Source organism: Orcinus orca, chromosome 6 (assembly GCF_937001465.1).
Source record: "Orcinus orca chromosome 6, mOrcOrc1.1, whole genome shotgun sequence".
NCBI lineage: Eukaryota > Metazoa > Chordata > Mammalia > Artiodactyla > Delphinidae > Orcinus > Orcinus orca.
Genome location: NC_064564.1, coordinates 99618926 through 99646147, shown reverse-complemented (window position 1 = coordinate 99646147; position 27222 = coordinate 99618926). Strand labels below are relative to the sequence as shown.

At 38.9% G+C, this 27222-nt stretch overlaps 1 protein-coding gene across 2 annotated transcripts in view; it reads right to left on the bottom strand.

Annotated features, from left to right (window-relative positions):
- KIAA1958 (KIAA1958 ortholog) overlaps window positions 1-27108 on the bottom strand; it is a 178964-nt gene extending 151856 nt beyond the window's left edge. For both annotated transcript variants that reach the window (XM_033427434.2, XM_004269331.3), the window contains exon 1: window positions 27006-27108. The gene's annotated coding sequence lies outside the window, so the exon portion shown is untranslated. The remainder of the gene's footprint in view (window positions 1-27005) is intronic.
- Window positions 27109-27222: the final 114 nt, after the last annotated feature.

Below are 27222 nucleotides of genomic sequence, written 5' to 3'. Positions count from 1 at the left end.
CCTTAGTTCCTGCGGAAGAACTCCCCTTGAGGAGGAACCAGCATCCTGCTTTAGTAGCTGCATTACCTTTTTTTTGATCGCTCCTCCTTTGTTTCTGCATTCCCTTACTTTCCTGATTAGCAACTGTTTGAATCTGCTCTTTGGTATTCAGGAAGGTCTAGGGGAATGAGGACTTCATCCTGCAAGTAAGAAACTGGGGACACAGAAAGACTTTTGTATCCCAGAGGGCACCTCAGGGTCCTGCTCAGTTTCACAAAGAACCATGACTCATGGCTATGGCAAAAGTATGAATCTCGCAGAAAAGTAAGAAAAAATTATTCATGACTATTCTTGTAATTGCTTGTCCTGCCATAAAGTATTGTCTTAAAAATACATTAGACTTGCCAAGATGAAGTAACTAGGAGCAGATTTATCAACTCCCTTGTATTATTCAGGTTCTCCAGAGAAACAGAACCAATGCGGCGTGTGTGTGCGCATGTGTGTACTTATTATAAGAATTGGGTCACATAGTTATGGAGGCTGAGTACTCCCAAGTTCTCCAAATAGCAATTTGGAGACCAAGGAGAGCCTATGATGTAGTTCCAGTTTGAATCTGAAGGCCTGGGACCCACGAAGAACCAATGTCAGAAGGCAGGAAAAGACTGATGACTCAGCTCAGCTGTCTGGCAGGAGGTTTCCTTCTTACTCAGCTTTTTTAGGTCTTAGTTTAATTGGATGAGGCCCACCCACATTAGGGAGGGCAATCTGCTTTACTCAGTCTACTGATTCAAATGTAATCTCATTCAGAAACACCCTCACAGACACAGCCAGAAAAATTTTGATCAAATGTCTGGGCACCCTGTGGCCCAGTCAAGTTGACACTAAAATTAACCATCATATCAACTGAAACAATTAAGAAACCAGACAAAATATAGTAAACAGTGATTTTTAAGACATTGGATATGAGGCAATGAAGTACAGTGATTTCTGAGAGATGAGATATAAACAAAGGGAACTCCATGATTGCCTCAGCTTACTATATACCTCTTCAACATATGGTGCTGGGGACAACTGGATTTCTATACAAAAAGAATGAAATTGGACTCCTACCTCATACCATATATATGAAATTAAAAAAAAATGTTTTTAATCTTATTGAAGTATAGTTGATTTACAATGTTGTGTTAATTTCTGCTGTACAGCAAAGTGATTCAGTTATACATACATATATATATATATATATATATATTCTTTTTCCCATTATTTTCCATTACAGTTTATCACAGGATATTGAATATAGTTTCCTGTGCTATATAGTAGGACCTCTTGTTTATCCATCCTATATATAATAGTTTTCGTCTGATAATCCCAAATTCCCAATCCTTCCCTCCTCACCCCCTCTCCCCCCTGGCAATCACAAGTCTGTTCTCTCTGTCTGTGAGTCTGTTTCTGTTTTGTAGATATGTTCATTTGTGTCATATTTTAGGTTCCACATATAAGTGATATCATATGGTATTTGTCTTTCTCTGTCTGGCTTACGTCACTTAGTATGATTATCTCTAGGTCCATCCATTTGCTGCAAATGGCATTATTTTATTTTTTTATGGCTAATATTCTATTGTATATATATACCACATCTTCTTTATCCATTCATCTGTCTATGGACATTTAGGTTGTTTCCATTTCTTGGCTATTGTAAATAGTACTGCTGTGAACATAGGGGTGCATGTACCTTTTTTTTTGTCTGAATATATGCCCAGGAGTGGGACTGCTGGATCATATGGCAACTTTATTTTCAGTTTTTTGAGGAACCTCCATACTATTTTACATAGTAGCTGCCAAAAAATATGAAAATCAACTCAAAACGGATCGACAACAATATGTAAGAGCTAAAACTATAAAATAAATACAAATAGAATAAACAGAATTAGAATAAATGACAGCCAAAGAAAGCAGAAGAAATGTAATTCTTTGCTGTTTTTAATTCATTATTTCTCTATTGATTGATCTATAAAACGTCAGGTGGTTTTTACTAATCTATACTATTATTATACTAACGTAAGATTTAACACAAATTAGGTGTTTATGATGTCTGAACTTATGCTCATAGCATCGCAAACTGTTCAGGATCCATTTGAAAGTACCATGATCTAGTTTTTTTTTTTTATTGAAACATAAGTTGATGTATAATATTATGTTAGTTGCAGGTGTACTACATACTGATTAGATATCTACATACATTATGAATGGTCACCACAATAAGTTTAGTAATCATCTGTTCCCATACAAAGTTATTACACTATTACTGACCATATTCCTTACGCTGTATATTACATCCCCTTGGCTTATTTATTTTATAACTGGAAGTTTGTACCTCTTAATCCTCATTCACCTATTTTGCCCAATCCTTTAGCCTCTTCTGCTCTGGCAACCACCAGTTTGTTCTCTGTATCTGTGAGTCTGTTTTCACTTTGTTTTGTTTATTTCTGTTGTTTTTTAGACTCCACATATAAGTAAGATCATATGGTATTTGTCTTTCTGTCTGACTTATTTCACTAAGCATGATACCCTCTAGAACCATCCCTGTTGTCACAAATGGCAAGTAATGATCTAGTTTTTACGCGCTGGACACAGCAAGACATAACATGTTCTGGTATTTAAATATAATTTGACAATAACAAAAGCCTAATCAAAGACAAATACAGATGGCCTTTAGGAATTTGTTGTGTTTTTGAATTATCCTTGTGTCTCTTCTGAACATTTCTATACATTATGTTGCCTTCTTTCATGCCTGGTACATAGATGCTCAGTGATTATTATTGAAAGAATAAATATTGTGTAAGAGAAGCAAAATAGGTGTGGTGACCATGAAAATAAATTCCAAATCCTACAGTTCTTTCAGGCATTTCCAGCAGATACATATTACTGCTATAAGTCATGGTAATGAGAAATGGAGTATACCTTTTGGAGTTCAAAAGCATTTTTATACTAACTTGTTTCTGATAAAACAGTAACCACATGGGAATAATTTGGTTGCACTGGACTACATTCATGTAATTGTTGGATTATTAAAGCGTTTAATTAGTATTTCAGTAAGTGCTGATATAAATGCATCACCTTGTCTCTTGTTCCCAATTACACAATATTGTGGGAAGTGGACCAGTGTAATAGAAGAGAGGTGATTCAGTCCCCTTGGTGATATGTCATCTTAATTAAGATCAAGGAGTTCTTAAGTTTCATGTGTTTGGGAAAATGGCAAAGTGAAAACAGTTTTTTGCCATTTTACACTTGGCTTGATCGATTAAACTGGCTAATAGAAAGGAAGCAGCAAATTAAATTGCTTTTACATTTTGAAGACACTTAAGATGGAAAATATAAAAGACAGAGGTAGATAAGCTACATGTATACTACTTCCAAGGAAATTTAATTCAGTCTTTAGCAATGGCTTTGAGTATAAGTACTACCTTCAGTTGTAGATAAGATAATGCATGTGGCATAATCTCAAGTAACTAAAGACAGAATGAAATTGATATTTTGCAGTAGTTGTGCATTATTTAGTATGTCTGATAAAGCAACAGCATATACCTGATGCTTTCACGACCATTTACATGATACTCTATACTCCAAGTAAGTGGGTATATTGGTCCTACGTTAACTTTTTTACAGTTAAGAGGTGTGGGCATCCTTTGTAAATTAATACCCATAAGCTTAAACTACAGATAAGAGAGTGGCAGAGGAAGCACTGATAAAAAAGAAAACTAAAGGAACAGAGAAATAAACAAGGTTTGAAACTGTGAGAAATACATGGATTTTTTTCACTGTAACTATTCACTGTAAGTATTCTAAAAGAGGGAAAAATCCAGATCATCAAAATTTATATTAGTGATACAAATAAATGTTAATTTTTACTTTCCAGTAAGAACAAAGTCAAACTATAAAGATTAAAAATGGAAGCTAGAAATACTAATATCCTGAGTTTTCCTTCTCATAAACCTTTCTAGACCATCTGTGGTTTGGATCTAGCCAGCATATGTCGGTCCTTTTCAATACTGTCCCTAGCACCCGGCATACAGTACTTGGAGCTAGGAGGTGCTTAATAAATGATGTTTATATTTGATTTTTCTTCCCCCTTATGATGTGACTTGCTTGTGATGAGATTGCCATCTCCTCCTTTATTTTTTTTGTTTTTATACATGTATTTATTTATTTATTTTTTGGCTGCGTTGGGTCTTTGTTGCTGCGCATGGGCTTTCTCTAGTTGCAGCAAGCGGGGGCTGTTCATTGCGGTGCGCGGGTTTCTCATTGTGGTGGCTTCTCTTGTTGTGGAGCATGGGCTCCAGGCACACAGGCTTCAGTAGTTGTGGCACATGGGCTCAGCAGTTGTGGCTCGCGGGCTCTAGGGTGCAGGCTCAGTAGCTGTGGTGCATGGGCTTAGGTGCTCCTCGGCATGTGGGATCTTCCCAGACCAGGGCTCAAACTCGTGTCCCCTGCATTGGCAGGTGGATTCTTAACCACTGTACCACCAGGGAAGTCCATTTGTTTTGTTTTTGATTGTATTAATTTCTCCTTTACCTTACAGTCCCTTTCTTCTGTTGTTGTTGTTTTTTAAATCATATTTAAGCTTGTTAGTTGAATATTTAATTACTTTATTCTTCAATCTTTAAACATTTTTTCTAATAAAAGCATATAAGGCAAACATCTTCCTGGGTCCATTGCTTTGCCTGTTCTTCTTGGGCTTTAATGTGTGGTACTCTTAGGGTCTTGTATTTCTAAAGAGTTTACACATTACTATTTAAAGTAGTAGTTTTTAAAGCCTGCTTTCCTTTCACCTGAATCACATTTGATTATCTATCCAGTCCCTGTTCTTCATACACCTATCTCAGCTCCTGGTGCCTTTGAAAGGACCACGAATGATTCTGGGTCCAACAAGTTCTATTCTGGAAATAACCTCCTCCTTGGTTCCATACCACAGATGTGACTGACTTGAAATGTGCAGTCATTCTCATTGCTTGCTTTGACATAGACCCTGACCCTTGTTGAACCCACTGGGATCAGCTTCCTTATTTCCACTTGCTATATCTGCTTTTCTGTGGCTTGATCCTTGGGTATGGCATAAAGCTTACCCCCCTTACCCAGCCCTGAGTCTACAGCTGGGCAAGATGAATATACTAATTCAGAAGGACTTGGCTCAGCCTCTAGTGGGTCTTTGGTACAGCTGCCCATGGCACTGGTGCAAGGACTCCGTCTCATTATGTGGACCTAATATTCAGCATCTGTCTCTTGGTCACAGTGGGCAGAATGGAAATGTGAATCAACATGGCCTGGACTTTGTTTTCTTTATAGTTTTACTCTCAAAGTGTGCATCGCTATTCACTACAGTTTGTCTGCTGTTTAGAAACTTTGCTGTCTTTGGAGCCCATCACAGCTGCGTTGGTGGTGGAGCTCACAGCTGCCATCCCTGGAGGCATCCAGCAGGTTCTTTCGGTCAGAATCTGCAGTTCTTTCTCCGGGCACATTTTTACTTGATTCCCATTGTTCTTTCAGGACTTTCTTTTTCTCTAGGGTTTCATTTGCTCTTTTTTTCCTTACTTGCTTTCTCTTCTCTGCCTCTCGTTTTTCTTTGTAAACAGGACTGTTTTCACCATTGTAGAAAACATCCACTTTCTCTTGCAGGATTCGCTGAGCTAGGTCTCTGTTTTGATCGACGGATCTAGTCTGGTGGCATGTGCAACTCTGGCCACATTTCTGCATCTGTAAAATGGAGGTACTACCACCTGACCTCAGGACTGGCCTCCCGGCGCCAATGTTCTGGGTGAACTGGCATCACCACAGGAGCAGGATTGCAAACGCCCCAGACTTCTTTTAGAGTCAAGTGGATGGTGGGAGTACCTTCAAGCTGACAAGTGTGGGTGGCCTGAATTAGCAAGATACAGGGCTGTGTAAAGACAACTGGGCAATATCTTTCCTACCTACAGCAAAGCCACCTACCATCATAGCCACCATCATCAAAACCACCAATTAGAAACTGATTTCTTCAAAACTGAGTTATTTGTAGTGAGGTGGATGGACCTAGAGTCTGTCATACAGAGTGAAGTAAGTCAGAAAGAGAAAAACAAATACTGTATGCTAACGCATATATATGGAAACTTAAAAAAAAAAAAAGGTACTGATGAACCTAGTTGCAGGGCAGGAATAAAGACATAGATATAGAGAATGGACTTGAGGACATGGGGTGGGAAGGCAAAGCTGGGGCGAAGTGAGAGTAGCATCGACATATATACACTACCGAATGTAAAATAGTTGGCTGGTGGGAAGCAGCAGCATAGCACAGGGAGATCAGCTCGGTGCTTTGTGATGACCTAGAGAGGTGGGATAGGGAGGATGGGAGGGAGGCTCAAGAGGGAGGAAATATGGGTACATGTGTATGCATTTGGCTGGTTCACTTTGTTGTGCAACAGAAACTACACAGTATTGTGAAGCAATTATACTCCAATAAAGATCTATTTAAAAAAAAAGAAACTGATTTCTTTTTATTACTCATGACACCTAATTTGAGAAGTGATGTCAGAATCAGATGCTAAGGGTGGAGGATGGTTCTGGAAGGATGCCAAGAGACCTTTCAGATACATTCATAATTGGATATGTTGATTTTAAAGCACCAACCATGTGGTTTTAGAAGCTGTGGCCTGGATTATATGAAATTTAAGCCATATGTTAGTTCTGGTCTCTGGCCTGGAATTTCCTCACCTTGTTTTACACTTTTGAAAGTCCTAAGGAAGGTAGTTTAGAATTTCTTAGATATTTTTCTAAAAATGATTAAAAGTGAGCCCTTGAACAAATCTTTCTGGAACGTATGTGTATGAACACATGCTCTAATGTCATTTTAGCACAGGTCATTAGTCTAGACTTGCATAGAACTGGCCCAGTATTAGCAGGCACTGATGAATCAGCTATGCGGGGTGAGGGAGGGGTCAGGGTGCCACTTGGAGAGAAGAAGGGGGCATTGGCTGGCTGTAGAGTGTCCTCTGAGATGCCATAATTAGTGAGTAGATGGGGTCAGTGAATCTGCAAACTAGCAGAGGTGAGGTCAGGGGATAGAGCTGGTTTGGATGAGGACTGTAGTTAATAATAGCTACCAATTAACTGAGGACAGACTATGTGAGCTGAGTTGAGTGCTGAATATACAGCAAAACTGAAGAGGCGGTTGGTTGGACTGGACAGTGGCAGTTGTGCAGAGAAGTTTCTAAAAGCCTTTTTAGTTGGATATGTTGTCAGTCTTTTACATATGTCATCTTACTACAACCACAGAACTAAGGTACTGTTACTGTTATTTCCATCTTATAAAATGTGAAAATTGAGTCTCAGAGGTTAAGTGAATTCTTAAAGGTTATACAGCTAGTAGTTGCTGGAGCCAAGATATGAAATTTGTCTGTCTGATGCCAGAGCTTGTGCATGGTGTATTGACTCACTGTGTACAGCACGTAAGAGAAGACCTATGGGGTGATGTGTATCTTGAATTCTTTTCTTGAATTCTCCTTTAGAAAAAAAAAAAAAAAGCCTCTAAGTTCATCCCACTTTGTCTTAACAGACATTTAACAGGAACTTTGCCCTGACTGGAAATCTGCAAGTAGCTCTTAGGTTTAAGATTTGAGGATGGAATGAGAGCTGGTAGGTTCAGCATCCATCCAACAGTGACTCTGGGTGGGTTGCCAGATGGTTACACTCAGGCCCACATCGCACACATGATGCCGTTTCAGCAGAGGTGGCTTCTTTCAAAGGCAGGTTGTTCCATGTTTATAGACTGCTGACCCACAGCACTGGGAAAAAGTGTGGGTATTTTAGCAGAACCACAGAAAACTCAGTGTATATGACCTAAACATTGTTGACAAAGTTGTTAGCATTTCACTGTATATAAAAGAAAATTCTAAATTGAAACCCAAGATGAAATTATAGTGATAAAGTTAGCTCTGATTCAGATGGTTCTGGTTTTATTCTTGGACCTATGGGTGGGTAGGCATTGTTTATGTGGGGAGTTGTGTTCCTAGAAGTCACTGTATATATCAAATTGCCCCAAGTGGGGACTATAGACTATATGCAACCCCCCTGATAGGTTTAAAGCAGGACTTTGGAGTAAGATTTCATAACTGAGGGAGCACTGAGGTTTGTAGTTGATTAAGCACAACTGCAGACTGCATTACAGAGATTTTGAGTTATTGTTACTTTGGGGCCTTTGTCGATCCCTCATCCCCTGCCAACACACACATGCACACACACCCAAGCACACAGACACACACAAGGTTTTTGCTGCTCTTGTTCTTTCTAGCAAACTGATTTACCACTTCTAATTTTAATTTCTAAGAATGGGATTTTTTTTTTGGTGTGTCCCTCTACCCCATCTTATTTCCTCTGTTGATTTCAGCTTTTTCAGTATTGATCGATCGTTGCCCATCCCTATTCCCATGTATACAGAGTCAACAAGATGTAATGGTGGCTCTGATATTAGTGCTGAGGGATTAACATATCTCTGAAGGAGAGGACTGTGTGGTGCGGGGAGATTTGAGAAGGGTCTAATAACAATGCTTTTGAAATAAAAGGTGGATGGATCCAACCAAGAATATGTAAAAACTCAAAGCCAAAGCATGGGCAGTAGAAATGGACAGCAGGCATTGGGTTTTTTTCATATGCTTAAAACCACTTATAAATTTTTGGCTTTGGGACTTCACTGGTGGTCCAGTGGTTGAGAATCTCCCTTGCAATTCAGGGGATGCAGGTTCGATCCCTGGTTGGGGAACTAAGATCCCACATGCCATGGGGCAACTAAGCCTGCACACTACAACTAAAGAGCCTGCGTGCTGCAACTACAGAGCCCATGCACGCTGGAGCCTGTGCGCCACAATTAGAGAGCCCATGCACCGCAACTACTGAGCCCATGCACTCTGAACCCTGTGCGCCACAACTAGAGAGAAACCTGCATGCCGAAACGAAGAGCACTCGTGCCACAACGAAAGATCCTGTGTGCCACAACGAAGACCTGATGCAGCCAAAACTAAATAAATAAATATTTAATTAAAATAAATAAGTAAATAAATTCTTAGTTCTGGTGAGCCCACACTTGAAGGAGGTCCAATTTAGTAACCAGCTGCAATTTGTGCCACACCTTGGAATATTAGGAGAGAGTGTAACTGAGAGAACTGCTCTTTTGCAGTGGGGGTAAAATAAATAACATAAAATTTACCATCTTAACTCTCTTTAAGTGTGCAGTTCATTGGCATTAAGTACATTCACACTGTTGTGCTACCATCATTACCATTCATCCACAGAGAGCTCTTTTATGATGCTATGGAAAAGTGAGAAGCTTTCCATCATAAAGATGTAGTGTGGTGTTGTCCAGAACTTTCTGTGATGATGGAAATGTGTCTCCCTCCCACTCTCCCTATCTGACCCCTCTAGGCAGTCACAAAGTACCGAGCTGACCTCCCTGTGCTTTACAGCTGCTTCCTACTAGCTATCTATTTTACAGTTGGTAGTGTATATATGTCAATGCTACTCATTTCGCCTAACTTACCCTTCCCCCTCCCTGTGTCCTCAAGTCCATTCTCTATGTCTGTGTCATTATTCCTGTCCTGCCCCTAGGCTCATCAGAACCTTTTTTTTTTAGATTCCATATATTTGTGTTACTATATTTGTTTTTCTCTTCTTGGTTTCACTCTGCATGACAGATTCTAGGTCCATTCACCTCACTACAAAATAACTCAATTTTGTTTCTTTTTATGGCTGAGTAATATTCCATTGTATATATGTGCCACATCTTCTTTATCCATTCACCTGTCAATGGACACAGGTTGCTTCCATGTCCTGGCTATTGTAAAGAGTACTGCAATGAACACGGTGGTACATGACTCTTTTTGATTTATGCTTTTCTCAGGGTATATTCCCAGTAGTGGGATTGCTGGGTCATATGGTAGTTCTATTTGTAGTTATTTAAGGAATCTCCAAACTGCTCTCCATAGTGGCTGTATCAATTTACATTCCCACCAACAGTGCAAGAGGGTTCCCTTTTCTCCACACCTTCTCCAGCATTTATTGTTCGTAGATTTTTTGATGATGGCATTCTGACCGGTGTGAGGTGATACCTCATTGTAGTTTTGATTTGCATTTCTCTAATGATTAGTGATGCTGAGCATCCGTTCATGTGTTTGTTGGCAATCTATATATCTTCTTTGGAGAAATGTCTACTTAGGTCTTCTGCCCATTTTTGGATTGAGTTGTTAGTTTTTTTGATATTGAGCTGCATGAGCTGCTTGTTTATTTTGGAGACTAATCCTTTGTCAGTTGCTTCGTTTGCAAATATTTTCCCCCATTCTGAGGGTTGTCTTTTCGTCTTGTTTATGGTTTCCTTTGCTGTGCAAAAGCTTTGAAGTTTCATTAGGTCCCATTTGTTTATTTTTATCTCCATTTCTCTAGGAGATGGGTCAAAAAGGATCTTGCTGTAATTTATGTCATAGAGTGTCTGGCCTTACATTTAGGTCTTTAGTCCATTTTGAGTTTATTTTTGTGTATGGTGTTAGGAAGTGTTCTAATTTCATTCTTTCACATGTAGCTGTACAGTTTTCCCAGAACCACTTATTGAAGAGGCTGTCTTTTCTCCACTGTATATTCTTGCCTCCTTTATCAAAAATAAGGTAACCATATGTGCGTGGGTTTATCTCTGGGCTTTCTATCCTGTTCCATTGATCTATATTTCTGTTTTTGTGCCAGTACCATACTGTCTTGATTACTGTAGCTTTGTAGTATAGTCTGAAGTCCGGGAGCCTGATTCCTCCAGCTCCATTTTTCTTTCTCAAGATTGCTTTGGCTATTCAGGGTTCTTTTTGTTTCCATACAAATTGTAAAATTTTTTGTTCTAGTTCTGTGAAAAATGCCATTGGTAGTTTGATAGGGATTGCACTGACTCTGTAGATTGCTTTGGGTAGTATAGTCATTTTCACAGTGTTGATTCTTCCAATCTGAGAACATGGTATATCTCTCCATCTGTTTGTATCATCTTTAATTTCTTGCATCAGTGTCTTAGTTTTCTGCATACAGGTCTTTTGTCTCCTTAGGTAGGTTTAATCCCTAGGTATTTTATTCTTTTTGCTGCAGTGATAAATGGGAGTGTTTCCTAAATTTCTCTTTCAGATTTTTCCTCATTAGTGTATAGGAATGCAAGAGATTTCTGTGCATTAATTTTGTATCCTGCTACTTTACCAAATTCATTGATTAGCTCTAGTAGTTTTCTGGTAGCATCTTTAGGATTCTCTTTGTAGAGTATCATGTCATCTGCAAAGAGTGACAGCTTTACTTCTTCTTTTCCGATTTGGATTCCTTTTATTTTTTTCTTCTCTGATTGCCATAGCTAAACCTTCCAAAACTATGTTGAATTACAGTGGTGCGAGTGGGAAACCTTGTCTTGTTCCTGATTTTAGAGGAAATGGTTTCAGTTTTTCACCACTGAGAACAATGCTGACTGTGGGTTTGTCATATATGGCCTTTATTATGTTGAGGTAGGTTCCCTCTATGCCTAGTTTCTGGAGAGTTTTTATCATAAATAGGTTTTTTTTGTCAAAAGCTTTTTCTGCATCTATTGAGATTATCACATGGTTTTTATCCTTCAATTTGTTAATATGGTATTTGTTAATATGTATCACATCACGGTTTGTTAATATGTATCACATTGATTTATTTGCGTATATTTGCATTCCTGGGATAAACCCCACTTGATCATGCTGTATGATCCTTTTAATGTGCTTTTGGATTCTGTTTGCTAGTATTTTACTGAGGATTTTTGCATCTACGCTCATCAGTGATGCTGGCCTGTAGTTTTCTTTTTTTGTGACATCTTTGTCTGGTTTTGGGATCAGGGTGATGATGGCCTCATAGAATGAGTTTGGGAGTGTTCCTCCCTCTGCTATATTTTGGAAGAGTTTGAGAAGGATAGGTGTTAGCTCTTCTCTAAATGTTTGATAGAATTTACCTGTGAAGCCATCTGGTCCAGGGCTTTTGTTTGCTGGAAAATTTTTAATCACAGTTTCAATTTCAGTGCTTGTGATTGGTCTGTTCATATTTTCTATTTCTTCCAGGTTCAGTCTCAGAAGGTTGTGCTATATTTTCTAAGAATTTTTTCATTTCTTCCAGGTTGTCCATTTAATTGGCATATAGTTGCTTGTAGTAATCTCTCATGATCCTTTGCATTTCTGCAGTGTCTGTTGTTACTTCTATTTTCATTTCTAATTCTGTTGATTTGAGTCTTCTCCCATTTTTTCTTGATGAGTCTGGCTAATGGTTTATCAATTTTGTTTATCTTCTCAAAGAACCAGCTTTTAGTTTTACTGATCTTTGCTATTGTTTCCTTCATTCCTTTTTCATTTATTTCTGATCTGATCTTTATGATTTCCCTCCGTCTGCTAACTGTGGGGGTTTTTTGTTCTTCTTTCTCTAATTGCTTACACCTAAGTGTAAGGTTAGGTTGTTTATTTGAGATGTTTCTTGTTTCCTGAGGCAGGATTGTATTGCTGTAAACTTCTCTCTTAGAACTGCTTTGGCTGCCTCCCATTGGTTTTGGGTCATCGTGTCTGTCATTTGTTTCTAGGTATTTTTTGATTTCCTCTTTGATTTCTTCAGTGATCTCTTCGTTAGTGAGTAACATAGTATTTAGCCTCCATGTGTTTGTAATTTTTACAGTTTTTTTCCTGTAATTGTTATCTAGTCTCATAGTGGTGTGGTCGGAAAAGATACTTGATACGATTTCAATTTTCTTAAATTTACTGAGGCTTGATTTGTGACCAAAGATATGATGTATCCTGGAGAATGTTCCATGAGCACTTGAGAAGAAAGTGTATTCTCTTGTTTTTGGATGGAATGTCCTATAAATATTAAGTCCACCTTGTTCAATGTGTTATTTAAAGCTTGTGTTTCCTTATTTACTTTCATTTTGGCTGACCTGTCCATTGGTGAAAGTGGGGTGTTAAAATCCCATACTATTATTGTGTTACTGTCAATTTCCCCCTTTATGGCTGTTAGCATTTGCTTTATGTATTGAGGTGCTCCTATGTTGGGTGCATAAATATTTACCATTGTTATATCTTCTTCTTGGATTGATCCCTTGATCATTAGGTAGTGTCCTTCTCTGTCTCTTGTAATAGTCTTTATTTTAAAGTCTGTTTTGTCTCATATGAGAATTGCTACTCCAGCTTTCTTTTGATTTCCCTTTTCATGGAATACCTTTTTCCATCCCCTCACTTTCAGTCTGTATGTGTCCCTAGGTCTGAAGTGGGTGTCTTGTAGACAGCATATATACAGGTCTTGTTTTGTATCCATTTACCCAGTCTGTGTCTTTTGGTTGCAGCATTTAATCCATTTACATTTAAGGTAATTATCGATATGTATGTTCCTACCAACATTTTCTTAATTGTTTTGGGTTTGTTATCGTAGGTCTTTTCCTTCTCTTGTGTTTCCTGCCTAGAGAAGTTCCTTTAGCATTTGTTGTAAATGGTTTGGTGGTGCTGAATTCTCTTAACTTCTGCTTGTCTGTAAAGGTTTTAATTTTTCTGTTGAATCTGAATGAGATCCTTGCTGGGTAGAGTAATCTTGGTTGTAGGATTTTCCCTTCATCACTTTAAATGTGATTTTCCCTTTATCACTTTAAATATCCTGCCACTCCCTTCTGGCTTGCAGAGTTTCTGCTGAAAGATCAGCTGTTAACCTTATGGGGATTCCTTTGTATGTTATTTGTTGCTTTTACTTTGCTGCTTTTAATATTTTTTCTTTGTATTTAATTTTTGATAGTTTGATTAGTATGCATCTTGGCGTTTTTATCCTTGGGTTTATCCTGTATGGGACTCTCTGTGCTTCCTGGACTTGACTATTTCCTTTCCCGTGTTAGGGAAGTTTTCAACTATAATCTCTTCAAATATTTTCCCATACCCTTTCTTTTTCTCTTCTTCTTCTGGGATCCCTATAATTCGAACGTTGGTGCATTTAATGTTGTCCCAGAGGTCTCTGAGACTATCCTCAATTCTTTTCATTCTTTTTTATTCTGCTCTGAGGTAGTATTTCCACTATTTTATCTTTCAGTTCACTTACCTGTTGTTCTGCCTCAGTTATTCTATTGATTCCTTCTAGAGAATTTTTAACTTCATTTATTGTGTTGTTCCTCATTGTTTGTTTGCTCTTTAGTTCTTCTCGGTCCTTGTTAAATGTTTCTTGTATTTTCTCCATTGTATTTCCAAGATTTGGGATCATCTTTACTCCCATTATTCTGAATTCTTTTTCAGGTAGACTGCCAATTTCCTCTTCTTTTGTTTGGTCTGGTGCATTTTTACATTGCTCCTGCGTCTGTAACATATTTTTTTGTTGTTTCTTTTTTTGATGGGTGGTGCTGTATTCCTGTCTTACTGCTTGTTTGGCCTGAGACATCCAGCACTGGAGTTTGCAGGCCATTGGATAGAGCTGGGTCTTGGTGCTGAGATGAGGACCTTCAGGAGGCCTCACTCCAATTGATATTCCCTGGGGTCTGAGGTTCTCTGTTAGTCTAGTGGTTTGGTCAAAGGCTGTTTTAAACAGGATTTGGGTAAATCAGTGAATTTGATGAATATGTTAGTCAGGTAGATGAACCCTTCCTTGCATTAGTTGTACAAAACCAGCCTAAAATTGCAAAACTAAAAAAAAGTTTTTTAAACTTCTTTAAAGAAAAGTTAAGAGAATTTTGGGGGGGAGTGAAAAAAATCTTGAAAATGTTTCTATATCTGCTTGGATTCACCCAGATGCCAGAAAAGGATTCCTTTGGCAAATTTCCAAAAGCAACTGAAATGCTACCTTTACTTAAACTACATTTGGGATATATTTTCACTAAAAATGATTAAAATCTTAAGTTTCGTCCAGGAGTTAAACTTTAGTTATAGAGAAATTCATTAATGTAGAGTTTCTTGTTTTCTCAAGATGCCAGATAAATGAAGAATATTAATGAATCATAATTGTCATGAATGTTAACAACCTGAGTAATTCAGAAAAGAATTAAACTCTCTGCAACAAATATACATGGGCTTATCACTATATTATAAAGCAGATAAACTACAAAAGCTATTAATCAAATTACTGCATACCTTAATTTTTTTTTTTAACCTACACAGATATCTGTCCCCCTTGATCAATAGGAAAAAAATAGTTTCCAACATAATAACAAAAAATCATTCTAGGAATAAATAAGGACTTCTAAGCAAGCAGGATAGAATCGGAAGCTTAGTTCTGAACTCTCCTCATATCTATTCATAAAAACAGATGGAGCCGACCAAGAAATAGACTCACACATATGCTCAACTAACTTTTTACAAAGGTGCAAAAGAAATTCAATGGAGGAAGGATAGCCTTTTCAACAAATGGCACTGGAGTAACTGGACATCCACAGGCAAAAATGAACCTCAACCTAAACCTCACACCTTAAATAAAAGCTAACACAAATTGGATCAGAGACTTAATTGTAAAACAATAAACTAAACAAAACAAAACAAAAACTGGTATAAAACTACAAGAAAATCTCTGGGATCTGGGGCTAGGCAAAGAGTTCCTAGACTTGAAACCAAAAGCAAGATCCATAATAGGAAAAATTGGTAAAATTAAAAATTTTTGCTCTGCGAAAGCGCATGTGAAGAGGATTAAAAGACATCTATAAACTAGAAGAAAGCATCTGCAAACCAAATATCTGACAAACGACTAGCACCTAGAATAGATAAAGAACTGTGAAAACAGTAAAACAAGCCAACAAAAAAATTCAATTAGAAAATGGACAAAAGACATAAACAGACATTTCATAGAAGAGGATATACAGATGGCAAATAAACACATGAAAAGATGTATAACACTAGTCATTAGCCAAAACCACAATATTACTAAACACACATCAGAATGGCTAAAATAAGAAACAGTGAAAACATCAAATGCTAACAAGGATGTGGAGAAACTAGATCACTTATATATTGCTGGTGGGAATATAAAATGGCACAGTCACTCTGGAAAAGTCTGGCAGTTACTTAAAAAATTAAATGTGTAATTACCATATGATATAGCAATTACATTCCTGGGTATGTTTCCCAGAAAAAATTAAAAGTTATGTTCATAACATCTTTATTTGTAAAGGCCAAGAAATGGAATCAACCTAGATGTCCTTCAGCAGATGAATGCTTAAATAAACTATGATAAATCCATGGACTACTACACAGGAATAAAAAGGAACAAACTATTGATACATGCAACAACCTGGATGTATCTCCAGGGAATTATGCTTAGTGAAAAAAGCCAATCCCAAAAGGTTACATACTGTATGATTCCATTTATATTTTTAAATGACAAAGTTCCAGAAATGGAAGACCTTGTAATGGTTGTCAGGGGTTAGGGAAGGGGTGGCAGGGTGGGAGAATAGAGGGGCTGGTAGAAACAAGTACATACACAGGTGATAAAACTGTACTGAACCTAATACACACACATATGAGTAAAAGTAAAATTGGAAATCTGAATAAAAGTGGACAATTGTACAGATGTCAATGTATTCATTTGCTAGGGCTACCGTTACAAAATAAATACCACAGAGTGGGTGACTTAAACAACAGAAATTAATTTTCTCAGTTCTGAAGGCTAGAAATCCAAGATGAAGGTGTTGGCAAATCCGGTTTCTTCTGATGCCTCTTTCCTTGGCTTCCAGATAGCCACCTTCACACTGTGTCCTCACATGGTCTCTCCTCTGTACACACATCTCTGGTGTCTCTTTCTGTGTCCAAATTTCCTCTTACAAGGACACCTGTCAGAATGGATCATGGCCACCCCAACAGCCTCGTTTTAACTTAAGCACCTTGTTAAAGGCCCTAGCTCCAAATACAGCCACATTCTGAAGCATTGGGGGATCAAGGATTCAACATATGAATCAGGGGGAATGCAATTCAGCCCATAACAGTCAACAGCCTAGCTGTGATATTATAATTTTATAAAATGTTAACCATCAGGGGAAACAGCAAAGTATGCAAAGAATCTATTATTTCTTACAATTGCAAGTGAATCTACAAGTACATGGGGTGGCAGGGGTGGGGGCAGATAAAATAACTAGGATAACAGAAGGTAAGATCAACAGAATTAGGTGATGAAGTAGCCCCATGAACCTGAGATGAGTAGGCAGAAGCTAAAACACTCACATAAACAGGACTCACACAGGATCAAAAACTGGGCAGGTGAGGAGAGAAAAAAAGAGGAGTTCTGATAATTATATAACCTGGAACAAGAAATTACCAACAATTACCCTCAAAAAGAAAGGATCCCATTTAAGTGAAACTGGATGAGAGAAGAGTAAAGTCTCTCAGGCTTCTAGAGAAGACTACAAGACCATGGGGACCTACTAAGAGGCCTTAGAAAGAAAACTGCTGGGGGCCTTCCCTGGTGGCCCAGTGGTTAAGACTCGGCACTTTCACTGCCGTGGGCCTGGGCTGGATCCCTGGTCGGGGAACTAAGATCCCACAAGCTGTGCAGCGTGGCCAGAAAAATTTTTAAAATTAAAATAATAAAAATTTTTAAAAAGGGGACTTCCCTGGTGGCGCAGTGGTTAAGAATCTGCCTGCCACTGCAGGGGACATGGGTTCCATCCCTGGTCCAGGAAGATCCCACATGCCACAGAGCAACTAAGCCCGTGTGCCACAACTACTGAGCCATGTACCTAGAGCCCACGCTCCACAAGGAGAAGCCACCACAAGGAGAAGCCTGAGCACCACAACTAGAGAAAGCCTTGGCGTAGCAATGAAGACCCAACGCAGCCAAAAAAAAAAAAATTTAGAAAAAGAAAACTGTTGGGATTAAAATCTAAATCAAACAAAGAGGCATCACTAAGGATAAAGGATAAAGATTCCCAAAGGAGGCCAATCTCAGAGAATATCACAGCAGAGACTAGATAAAGAGGACATATTTATTCCTGTATGTTGAAATATAATATACAATTAGAAAAGAGCAGAAATAATAAGTGAACAAGCTGCTCATATTTCACCATTTCACAAACAGAAGACATTTATGTAACCAGCAACCAGATCAAGAAACAGAATATTACCCGCACTCCAGAAGCCTCCACTTTTCTCCTTTCTAGTCACTAATCCCTCAACAGATCATGCTTGCTAATGTCCACTGGCCAAAGTAAGTTATGTAGCCAAAATTAGACTCACTGCAGAAAGAGACAACACACGGGTGTAGACACCAGGAGATGTGATTTATTTGGGGTCATCAATATAACACCCTACCACATATTATACTGATGGTCATTTGGGCACCCTTCAGTTTGGGGCTATTACAAACAGTACTATGAACATTCTTGTACATTTATTTGGTAAGCATTTATCTTCAAGTGGAATTACTGAGTTATAGGATATGCATATGCAGCTTTAGTAGATACTGCCAAACAACTTTCCAAATTGCTTGTATCCATTTATATTTCTATACCAATTTACACTTCCAATAGCAGTGCATGAGAATTCCAATTACTCTACATTCTCACTTGGTATTTTTCATTTATTTCATTTAGCCATTCTAGTGGGTATGTATTGGTATCTCACTTTGATTTTGAGTGGCCATATTTTTAAATACTTCACATAAGAAACCAAGGAGAAAATTTCAAACCTTAAAACTAAGAAAACTACCTTGGTCCACTTCCACCCCCATCACAGAAACCTCCTGAAGTACAGGTAAATCCTTCTAACTTATACATGAACAAGAGAAAAGAATACAACATAACCCTATGAAAAGTACTGTGAGAAAAAAGATTAAAAAGAACCAAATGACGTACCAGTAGTCAATGAAGGAACATCACAAAAATATGGCCACAAAGCAGATGAAAACTGTAATATAATATTTCAATAAGAATTGAAAGAAATTAAGGAAATGATAGGATGCTATGAAAGAAAGCATACATCAGAAATAGAAAAGCTAAAAAAAATGACAATGGCTAAATAACAAGAGCATTTAAAAGGAGAAATGACAGAGTTCAGTATGGAATAGAAAAGGAAAAAAAAAATTCAAAAGGAAGACAAAACTAGAAGGAACACTAGGCTTAATAGATAGACACCATGGAAAGTACATTAAAGAGACTAAAAGAGAAAAAGAAAAAAGTACAGCAAATATAAAAAATAAAATAAAAAGAATTTGAATAAAGTATAGATATAAATGATAAGCAAAGAAGATTCAACATTATGTAACAGAAGACCTCAAGGAAGAAAATAAAAATAATGGAAAAGAATAAATATATAACTGATGAAAATATTTTTTTAAAAAATTTGAGCCAACATAATAAAACATCCATTGTGTATCTGGAAAAATTAACAGAGAACAGCCAACACTTAAGATGTATTCTAGTAAAATTATTTGCCTTTAAAGATGAAGGGAGACTTCCCTGGTGGGTGGTCCAGTGGTTATGCAGGGGGGCTGGGTTCAATCCCTGATCAGGGAAATAACATCCCACATACTGCAAGTAAGCCCACGCACCACAACTAGAGAAGCCCCGCAAGCCACAACAAAGAGCCCATGTGCTACAACAAAGACCCAGCACAGCCCCAAAAAATAAATAAATAAATAAATAAAAGGTGTGTGGTGGGGGGGGGGAATGTCCTTTGGGCATCTAGGAAAAAAGATAAAGACACTTAAAGAAGAAAGAAAATCATATCGGTATTAGACTCTGACAACACTTTTTATCAGAATACAGTACAGTAGGACTCAGCAAACTATGGCTTATGTACCAAATCTAGCCCACTGTCCAGTTCTGTAAATAAAGTTTTACTGGAACACAGTCATGCTTGTTCATTTATATATTCTCTACGGCTGCTTTTGCACTGACATGGCACAGTTAAATAATTGTGACAGTGACCTATGGCCCACAAAGCCTAAAATAATTACTATTTGGCCTTTTAAAGAAAAGTTTTGTCAAATCTTAAAACAGAATAACATATTTAAGATACTTGAGGAAAGGGGAATTCTCCAGTGGTCCAGTGGTTAAGACTCTGCGCTTCCACTGCAGGGTGTGCAGGTTCAATCCCTGGTCTGGGAACTAAGATCCCGAATGCAGCGCAGACATAAATAAATAAATAAATAAAATAAAATTACTTTTAAAAAAAAGAGAGATGCAAACATTAAAAGAAAAAAAAAGGTATTTGAGGGAAGAAAATGCAGGCTAAGTAATTATATTCAGCCAAAATGCCCTTCAAGTTTAAAAGCCACAGATGAACAGTTTTAAATATGAAAGACAGAAGATATTACTCACACAAGCTCTTTATGTGGATTCATTGAGCTTCAGACTATCAAATGATGATTATAGAAGCCTTAGCACAAGGACTTACGTTGTACACTGAATATATTCAACTGTAGAACTAAAACCAATGATGGGCAAAGGTGACAGAGTAGTTTGTGACTTGTATGGGGTGAACAGACAGAACTAAGAAATCTTAGGGAGCAGGAATTGACTGGTCTAGGCACTTGATTATGTATGGAAGACAGGACTGAGAATAACAGAGGCATCACAGATAACTCCTAAATTTCTGGACTGGGAAAATGTATGGAAATAGTACCACTCACTAAGCTAGGGAACACAAGAAAAGACAGATATGAAGAGAAAGATAAATCAAGTTTTGGGCATGCTGAATGTGAAGTGTTTGTGGCAGATCAAATGACTGTGTCCAGTTGGTTGTTGTATACATCTGGATTTCAGCAGAGAGGCCCTGAGTGGATATCAGATTCAAGAGTCATCAGCCAAGGAAGGTGTGAACTGATCAGAATGGCGTGTAATTTACCATGCAAGTAGCAAGGCCAATATCTGAAAAAGAGCACCAAAAGAAACATGTCCTTAGAATTCACAAGAAAACAGCATCAGCAGTTTCACTAAATTTGGCTACACTGAGATTCTCCTGCATTTGAAACCGATGATTAAGAATTTTCTACTTTAAACTATCCAAAATAAAGTATTTAAAAATAATATGAAGAGTGAATAAAAACAAAATAAAGCCTTTAACTCCCCACTTTAATTATTTTTAATGGCATACGAAGTTGATCATATTGCTGTCTACTGGACCTTGCACTCAAGTGAAAAAATGCCAAGAGAGTAAAAAAGGTATAAAAGATGAAAACCACTATAAAATTACACATATGGAATGAAGTATGTATGTATGTATGTATGTATGAAAGACATTGGTGGAGGAAGAGGCTGTATTATCAGCTGAATTGTGTTCCCTCCAAATTCATACACTGAAGTCCTAACCCCCAGTACTTCAGAATGAGACTGTATTTGGAGATTGGGCCTTTAAAGAGGTAATTAAGGTAAATGAGGTCATTTGGGTGAATCCTAAGGATATAGACTGATGTCCTTACAGGAAGAGAGGAGATTAGGTCACAGAGGGGCACATAGGAAGGACCATGTGAAGATACCTAAGGAAAACAATGATCTACAAGCCAAGGAGAGAGGCCTTAGAAGAATCCAACCCTGCCAACATCTTATAGCTTCCAGAACTGTAAAAAATAAATAAATTTTTGTTGTTGAAGCCACCCAGTCTGTCGTACTTTGTTTCAGCAGCCCTTAAAAACGAATACAGGCTAGAGAGAGAAAGTAGTCCTAGTTGGGTAAGAGTTCAGATATTGATAATATTCCACTAAGTATGAAGCCTTGTAACAGAAAAAGTAGAGCTTTTGCTATGTGGTGATTATGGCTTATATGCAACAATAAAATTTTTTAAACAGTTAAGTATTTACAAGGGAAAACAGGGAAGATACTGACAAGGGAAAAGTGAAGGGACACAATATTGGCAAGTAGAAAAGGACGGAAGAGGTTAAAGTAGTGTCAGTTTTGAGAAAAATCAAGAAGAGAGAAATCCAACCGCGGTATGTCCTATTCCTGACATTTTAATGAACTAAAAAGGTAAATAAAATAACCCAAAAACAATTCAGCCAAGGAAGGGAGAGTAATGGAGGCAACTCTGGATAATTCTCTAGAACTCAAAAGAATTTAAAAAAAAAATTTCAGCTAATGGAATCCTTGATGATTAACAAATAAAAAAAAGTTTTCAGGTATCAAACGAAAAGATGTTTGCAATGGGTATTAATGGAATTCTTTGAAAGTTATTTTTGTGTTTTTTGTTTTTGAACAAACAGGTAATCATTACTAGCAGCTGCACTACTTCTTGCCCTGCATCCAGAGCTACAGAGGCCCAAGAGGAAGTAAGGTGGAGGGGAAAGCAATTCTCCAACTTGAAGCCCTGCTCCCTTGTGCCAGGCTGGTCAACATTCAGGCAGATCAGAGGGGGAAAAAAGCTGGAAGAAAACTGCACCATTTGTGGTAAGACTTTCAATGTTTTAAAAAGTTTCTTAAATGATTTAATGTCTTCTTAAAGTTTTTTAAATTTATATTTAACATAAAGTTGCACAATTTATCTTTTGATGCTACTTTTCTTTCAGTACAAAAGGACCAATTACTGATGTCCTAGACCACATCCCTTTGCTTTCTATATTACTTTAAGTGTGATAAAGTGTTTCTTTTTTTTTTTTTTTTTTTTGCGGTACACGGGCCTCTCACTGCTGTGGCCTCTCCCGTTGTGGAGCACAGGCTCCAGACACGCAGGCTCAGCAGCCATGGCTCACGGGCTCTGATAAAGTGTTTCTGAAATACATCTTCTTTGTCACTAGAGACACTGGTTTTACCAATATGCAATACTCAAAAAGCTCTCCAACGGTTTAAGTGTGAGACTCTGCAAAACAAACATGAATACTGCTGCATAATTTGCCTTTCTCCAGAAAAGGGTATTACACTTTGTTGACACTGCATACAAAATAAAATGCAAAAATTTGCATTTTCAGTACTTTTGGTTTCTTGACCTTTATTTGAATTTGAGACTAAGCTTTACCAAATAACAGAATTTACACTGTAACTAGCCAACCACAGTCCTCATTATGGAATCTGTGCAGTGCATTTGTTACCTAGGAAACAGAGGAGAGCACAGGCAGAGTGCAATTTCAGTATAGCAAAAGAATTCTCCAATCATGCTGGTAAATAAAGTCCATAAATCAACTAATCAGAAGCAAAGTCAAGAAGTACCATGGAAGAGTTAAGCTCTATGGAAACTTTCTTCAAGGCAAAAAAGAAACCTGTGGGGTTTCTTCAGGCGACTATGTAGGTCTCTTCACTAAATATTATGAGCAGGTTTCTTTACAAACACAAACTGTCAAAAAGTAAACTGTTCAAAATAAATGGCTTCTCTCCAATCTTCAGCTTCTCTATTTTTGACAGTATTTAAGAGAAAAAGCTTCTTTAGAGCCAGCCTCATACATCTGGTAGCAGAATATTAGTCCAAGAATGAATTCTGCATTTTCGGCAAGCAGCAAGGGTATGTACTGCTCTTAAACAACGCAGTACGATAAAGGCTGGAACGAGAGGTCACTGTCCGCACCTCTCACAGTCAGGCCTACTTTCCCAAGCTACAAAAAACTTTAGGAAAAAGAACTTGAAAGTCCCAGATCTTTTATAAAGAATAAAATTGTTAACTTTTCAGCTTTCCCCCTGGTTATTACTAATGATAATACTAGTCGTTTGAGGGTTCCAGGTAACATAAAGTGAACATTTTAAGTGTCTTTTTTTTTTTGCGGTACGCAGGCCTCTCACTGCTGTGGCCTCTCCCGCCGCGGAGCACAGGCTCCGGACGCGCAGGCTCAGCGGCCATGGCTCACGGGCCCAGCCGCTCTGCGGCATGTGGGATCTTCCCGGACCGGGGCACGAACCCGTGTCCCCTGCATCGGCAGGCGGACCCCCAACCACTGCGCCACCAGGGAAGCCCCATTTTAAGTGTCTTTTAATGGTACCACACTAATAACTAACAAACAGGAAAAGACTAGAAAAGTCTATGGATTTTAAAGCCTATCAAATTTAACCGTGGAGAGCTTAGTGTTGTTAAAAAAAAAAAAACTGGTAAATATCAGATTCCACTGCTCAGCTACTGATACATTTAAAACCCAACTTTACGCAAATTCAAAATTTCTGGAAGCATTTGTCATAGTATCAAAAGCAGCAGAAAAAAATTTCAACGATGAGATGTGAAAAATAATTTACATGCCTTCCTAAACACCAACATACCAGACGAAAAATCAGATGAAAATATGAAAGAGTCTCTGGAATGCTTCTGATTAACTAAAATAGTACCGTTAATTATAGAAAAACAAAGCACAAAACAAAACAATTAATATCTACATATCACAGTCAAACAACAAAACAAAAAAACCAGGTGTTATCTTTTAGCCAGCCTAAGTAAACACACCATGCCAATCCCAGAAAACTGTTAGACACAGCTACAACTCTGTCAAGCAATTCTCAATGCAGGCCACACTCTTAATGTTTAGTTTACACAGTGACTCCATTAAACCTTAATGCTACAACTGACAGCCATGTAAACAAATACATAAACATGCAATTCAATTTGTTAGCTTATCTTTTTTAATACTGGGAAGAGCTGATGAAGAGTCTGTATCTAAAGAGCTGAAACTCTGGAAGTGTTTTAGAACTCTATACCACCATTCATGGTAAAGTCTGAACAAATTTCAACACTTAGCCTCTTTGGGCCATCCTTATTAGAAAAGGAAGAGGTATCTTGCTCAAGGGCCTACCAGCACCTGACACTGAGCTCTGTGCAGAGTTTAAATTCATTTATCTAATCTAGAACAGAAGTCAAAACAGGAACTAATCAAAGAGGCTGGCATGACCTTTGTTAGATGTACCCTCTTCTAAGTTTTAAGTAAAGTGTACAAAAATGTACACTCCAGGCATTTACAAAATAAGGCATGAAATAATATTAATGTGTTAATGTAAAACTAGGACAAGAATCTAGGATACATTTTTCTCCTAGAAAAAGACCACTATTTTAGGCATACTAAACTGTCTCCTCTTTATAATGACAAAAATCAGTTTGCCTAGTTAACACTATATTAAATTGTATATTGTTTTCTGACAAATTTCTACATGTTACTTGACAAAAATTTAAATAGCAAATATTTTTTCCACCATAATAATTTTCCTTCATGTTTGGATGATAATACTTTTATTTTTTAAGAAAGACTACATTTCCTACATATAGCTGTACATATAACTGCGTGTCCCCAAAACTGTGTTTTCTTTTTTGATCTCCTTGGTAACCATCAGATTTAAGTTTGTCAATATGGATTCTCAAACAATAAGCAAAAAAAAAAAAGTCTCCAGAAATGAGCAGTAGATAGAGGTGAATGCAAAGATATAAATCCACACCTGCGTTAAACTCTGAATCTGGAAGGGCTTCCCTGGTGGTGCAGTGGTTAAGAATCCGCCTGCCAATGCAGGGGACACGGGTTCAAGCCCTGGTCTGGGAAGATCCCACATGCCACAGAGCAACTAAGCCCGTGCCCCACAACTACTGAGCCTGTGCTCTAGAGCCCGCATGCCACAACTACTGAAGCCCACGCGCCTAGAGCCCAAGCTCCGCAACGAGAAGCCACTGCAATGAGAAGCTCGCCCACCACAACGAAGAGTAGCCTCCCCCCGCAAGTAGGGAAAGCCCGTGCAACGAAGACCCAATGCAGCCAAAAAAAAAAAAAAAAAAAAAACCCATTAAAAAAAACTGAATCTGGAAAATTAATTTTCTGGGTGCTTATGCAACTTCATTTATTATCTGAGTATCTACAAATACATAGCAACTGTTCATAAAAAACATATAAATAATACAAATCAGAAATATCACTTACAGTGCTTTTCAAAAGTTATATCCACCATATACAACACAGTCGTTGGGTTATAAACAGAGAATACATAAATACATATAATAAAATAGGGAAAGCACAATCACAGGGAGAGATGATCAGTTCTAACGTTCATGTTCTCCCCATATGTCGTGAAAGATCTCATATCTTAAACCAGCAAAAATAAAGGTTTTAGCCTGGACAGAAAGTTAGATAATTGTTTATCGCACTCCAGTCTAACCTCCACTGTGGAAGTGACTTACTTGTTAACTGTTTATTTAATAGGTAGAAGATTCTGTCATGTTAAACCTAAGGAGTCTGGGAAATAACAAAACTTTACCTCCAAAAGTTATACATATATGTAACCATCACAACCATATTCATCTTTTATTCCTTGCCTTTAAGTCCTTATCAGAAAGAAAGAAAGAAGAAAGAAAGAAAGAAAGAGAAAGAAAGAGAGAAAGAAAGCAAGCCATCAGAATACTAAAAAACACTGATTTTGGTCAGCCCAACCTTCTCCTACCGAGGGAAATCTATTTCTCGATGTATTTGATAACAAACACAAATCACTGTGCGCAGCCTCAGACGGGTTGGGGGGCGGAAGAGCCCTTCGGAGAAAGCCCTTCTCCGTCAGAAACAATAAATAAGGGACGCAAGCGATGCACGTTCCTTCACACACGCCCCAAACGCACCTTGGCGTGCCTCGCGGGAGGGAAACAAGTCTGGCAAAGCACCGAAACACCTCTCTCCCTCTCTCTCCATAACCTCCTCAAGACTTGAAAACTAAGAGAGCAGATCTTTTCTTTCCCCTTTCCCGCCCTCCTTCCCACCTCCAACAAACCCCAGAGAGGGAGCGGGCGAGCCAGACCCACGCAGCGCGCCCGCGGTCGCGGCGGCGACAGGAGACGCTGGGCGGCGGGCCGGCCCCAGAGAGACAACCCAGAGCCGCGGCCGCCGCTCGCTCGGCCGCCGGGGGTTTCTACCCCCTCACGCCCCCGAGGCCGTCGCCGGCGACGTCCGGCCGCCCGGCTCTCAGCCCTGACTCTCGGCCTTCTCGCGCCACCCCCCCCACAAGCCCAGAGGAACAAAAGGAGGGTTCAGCCGGGTCACTGCTAGGCCGCCGGCGGGGGGGAAGCGGCGCGGACGCCAGTGCGACCGCCCCCCACACAAAGGGGCTCCCGGTCCCGGGCGCAGCGTCGGCGCGCTCGTCCCCGCCCCGCGCGCGGGCTCTCACCCACCTGCAGGTGTCTGTGCGTCTGTCCATAGGAACGCGGGCAGCGAGGGGGCCTGTAGGAGCCGGGCAGCAGGGGCTGGAGGGGGCGGGACGGAGGGAAGGGAGGGAGCGCGGCCACAGGGCCGGGGAGCGAAGGCAAGTAGAACGGGAAGGCGTCGGACGGGCGACGGACCGAGGGGCTGGGGGCGGGGGCGCCAGCCTGGCTCCGCCGACCGGCGCGC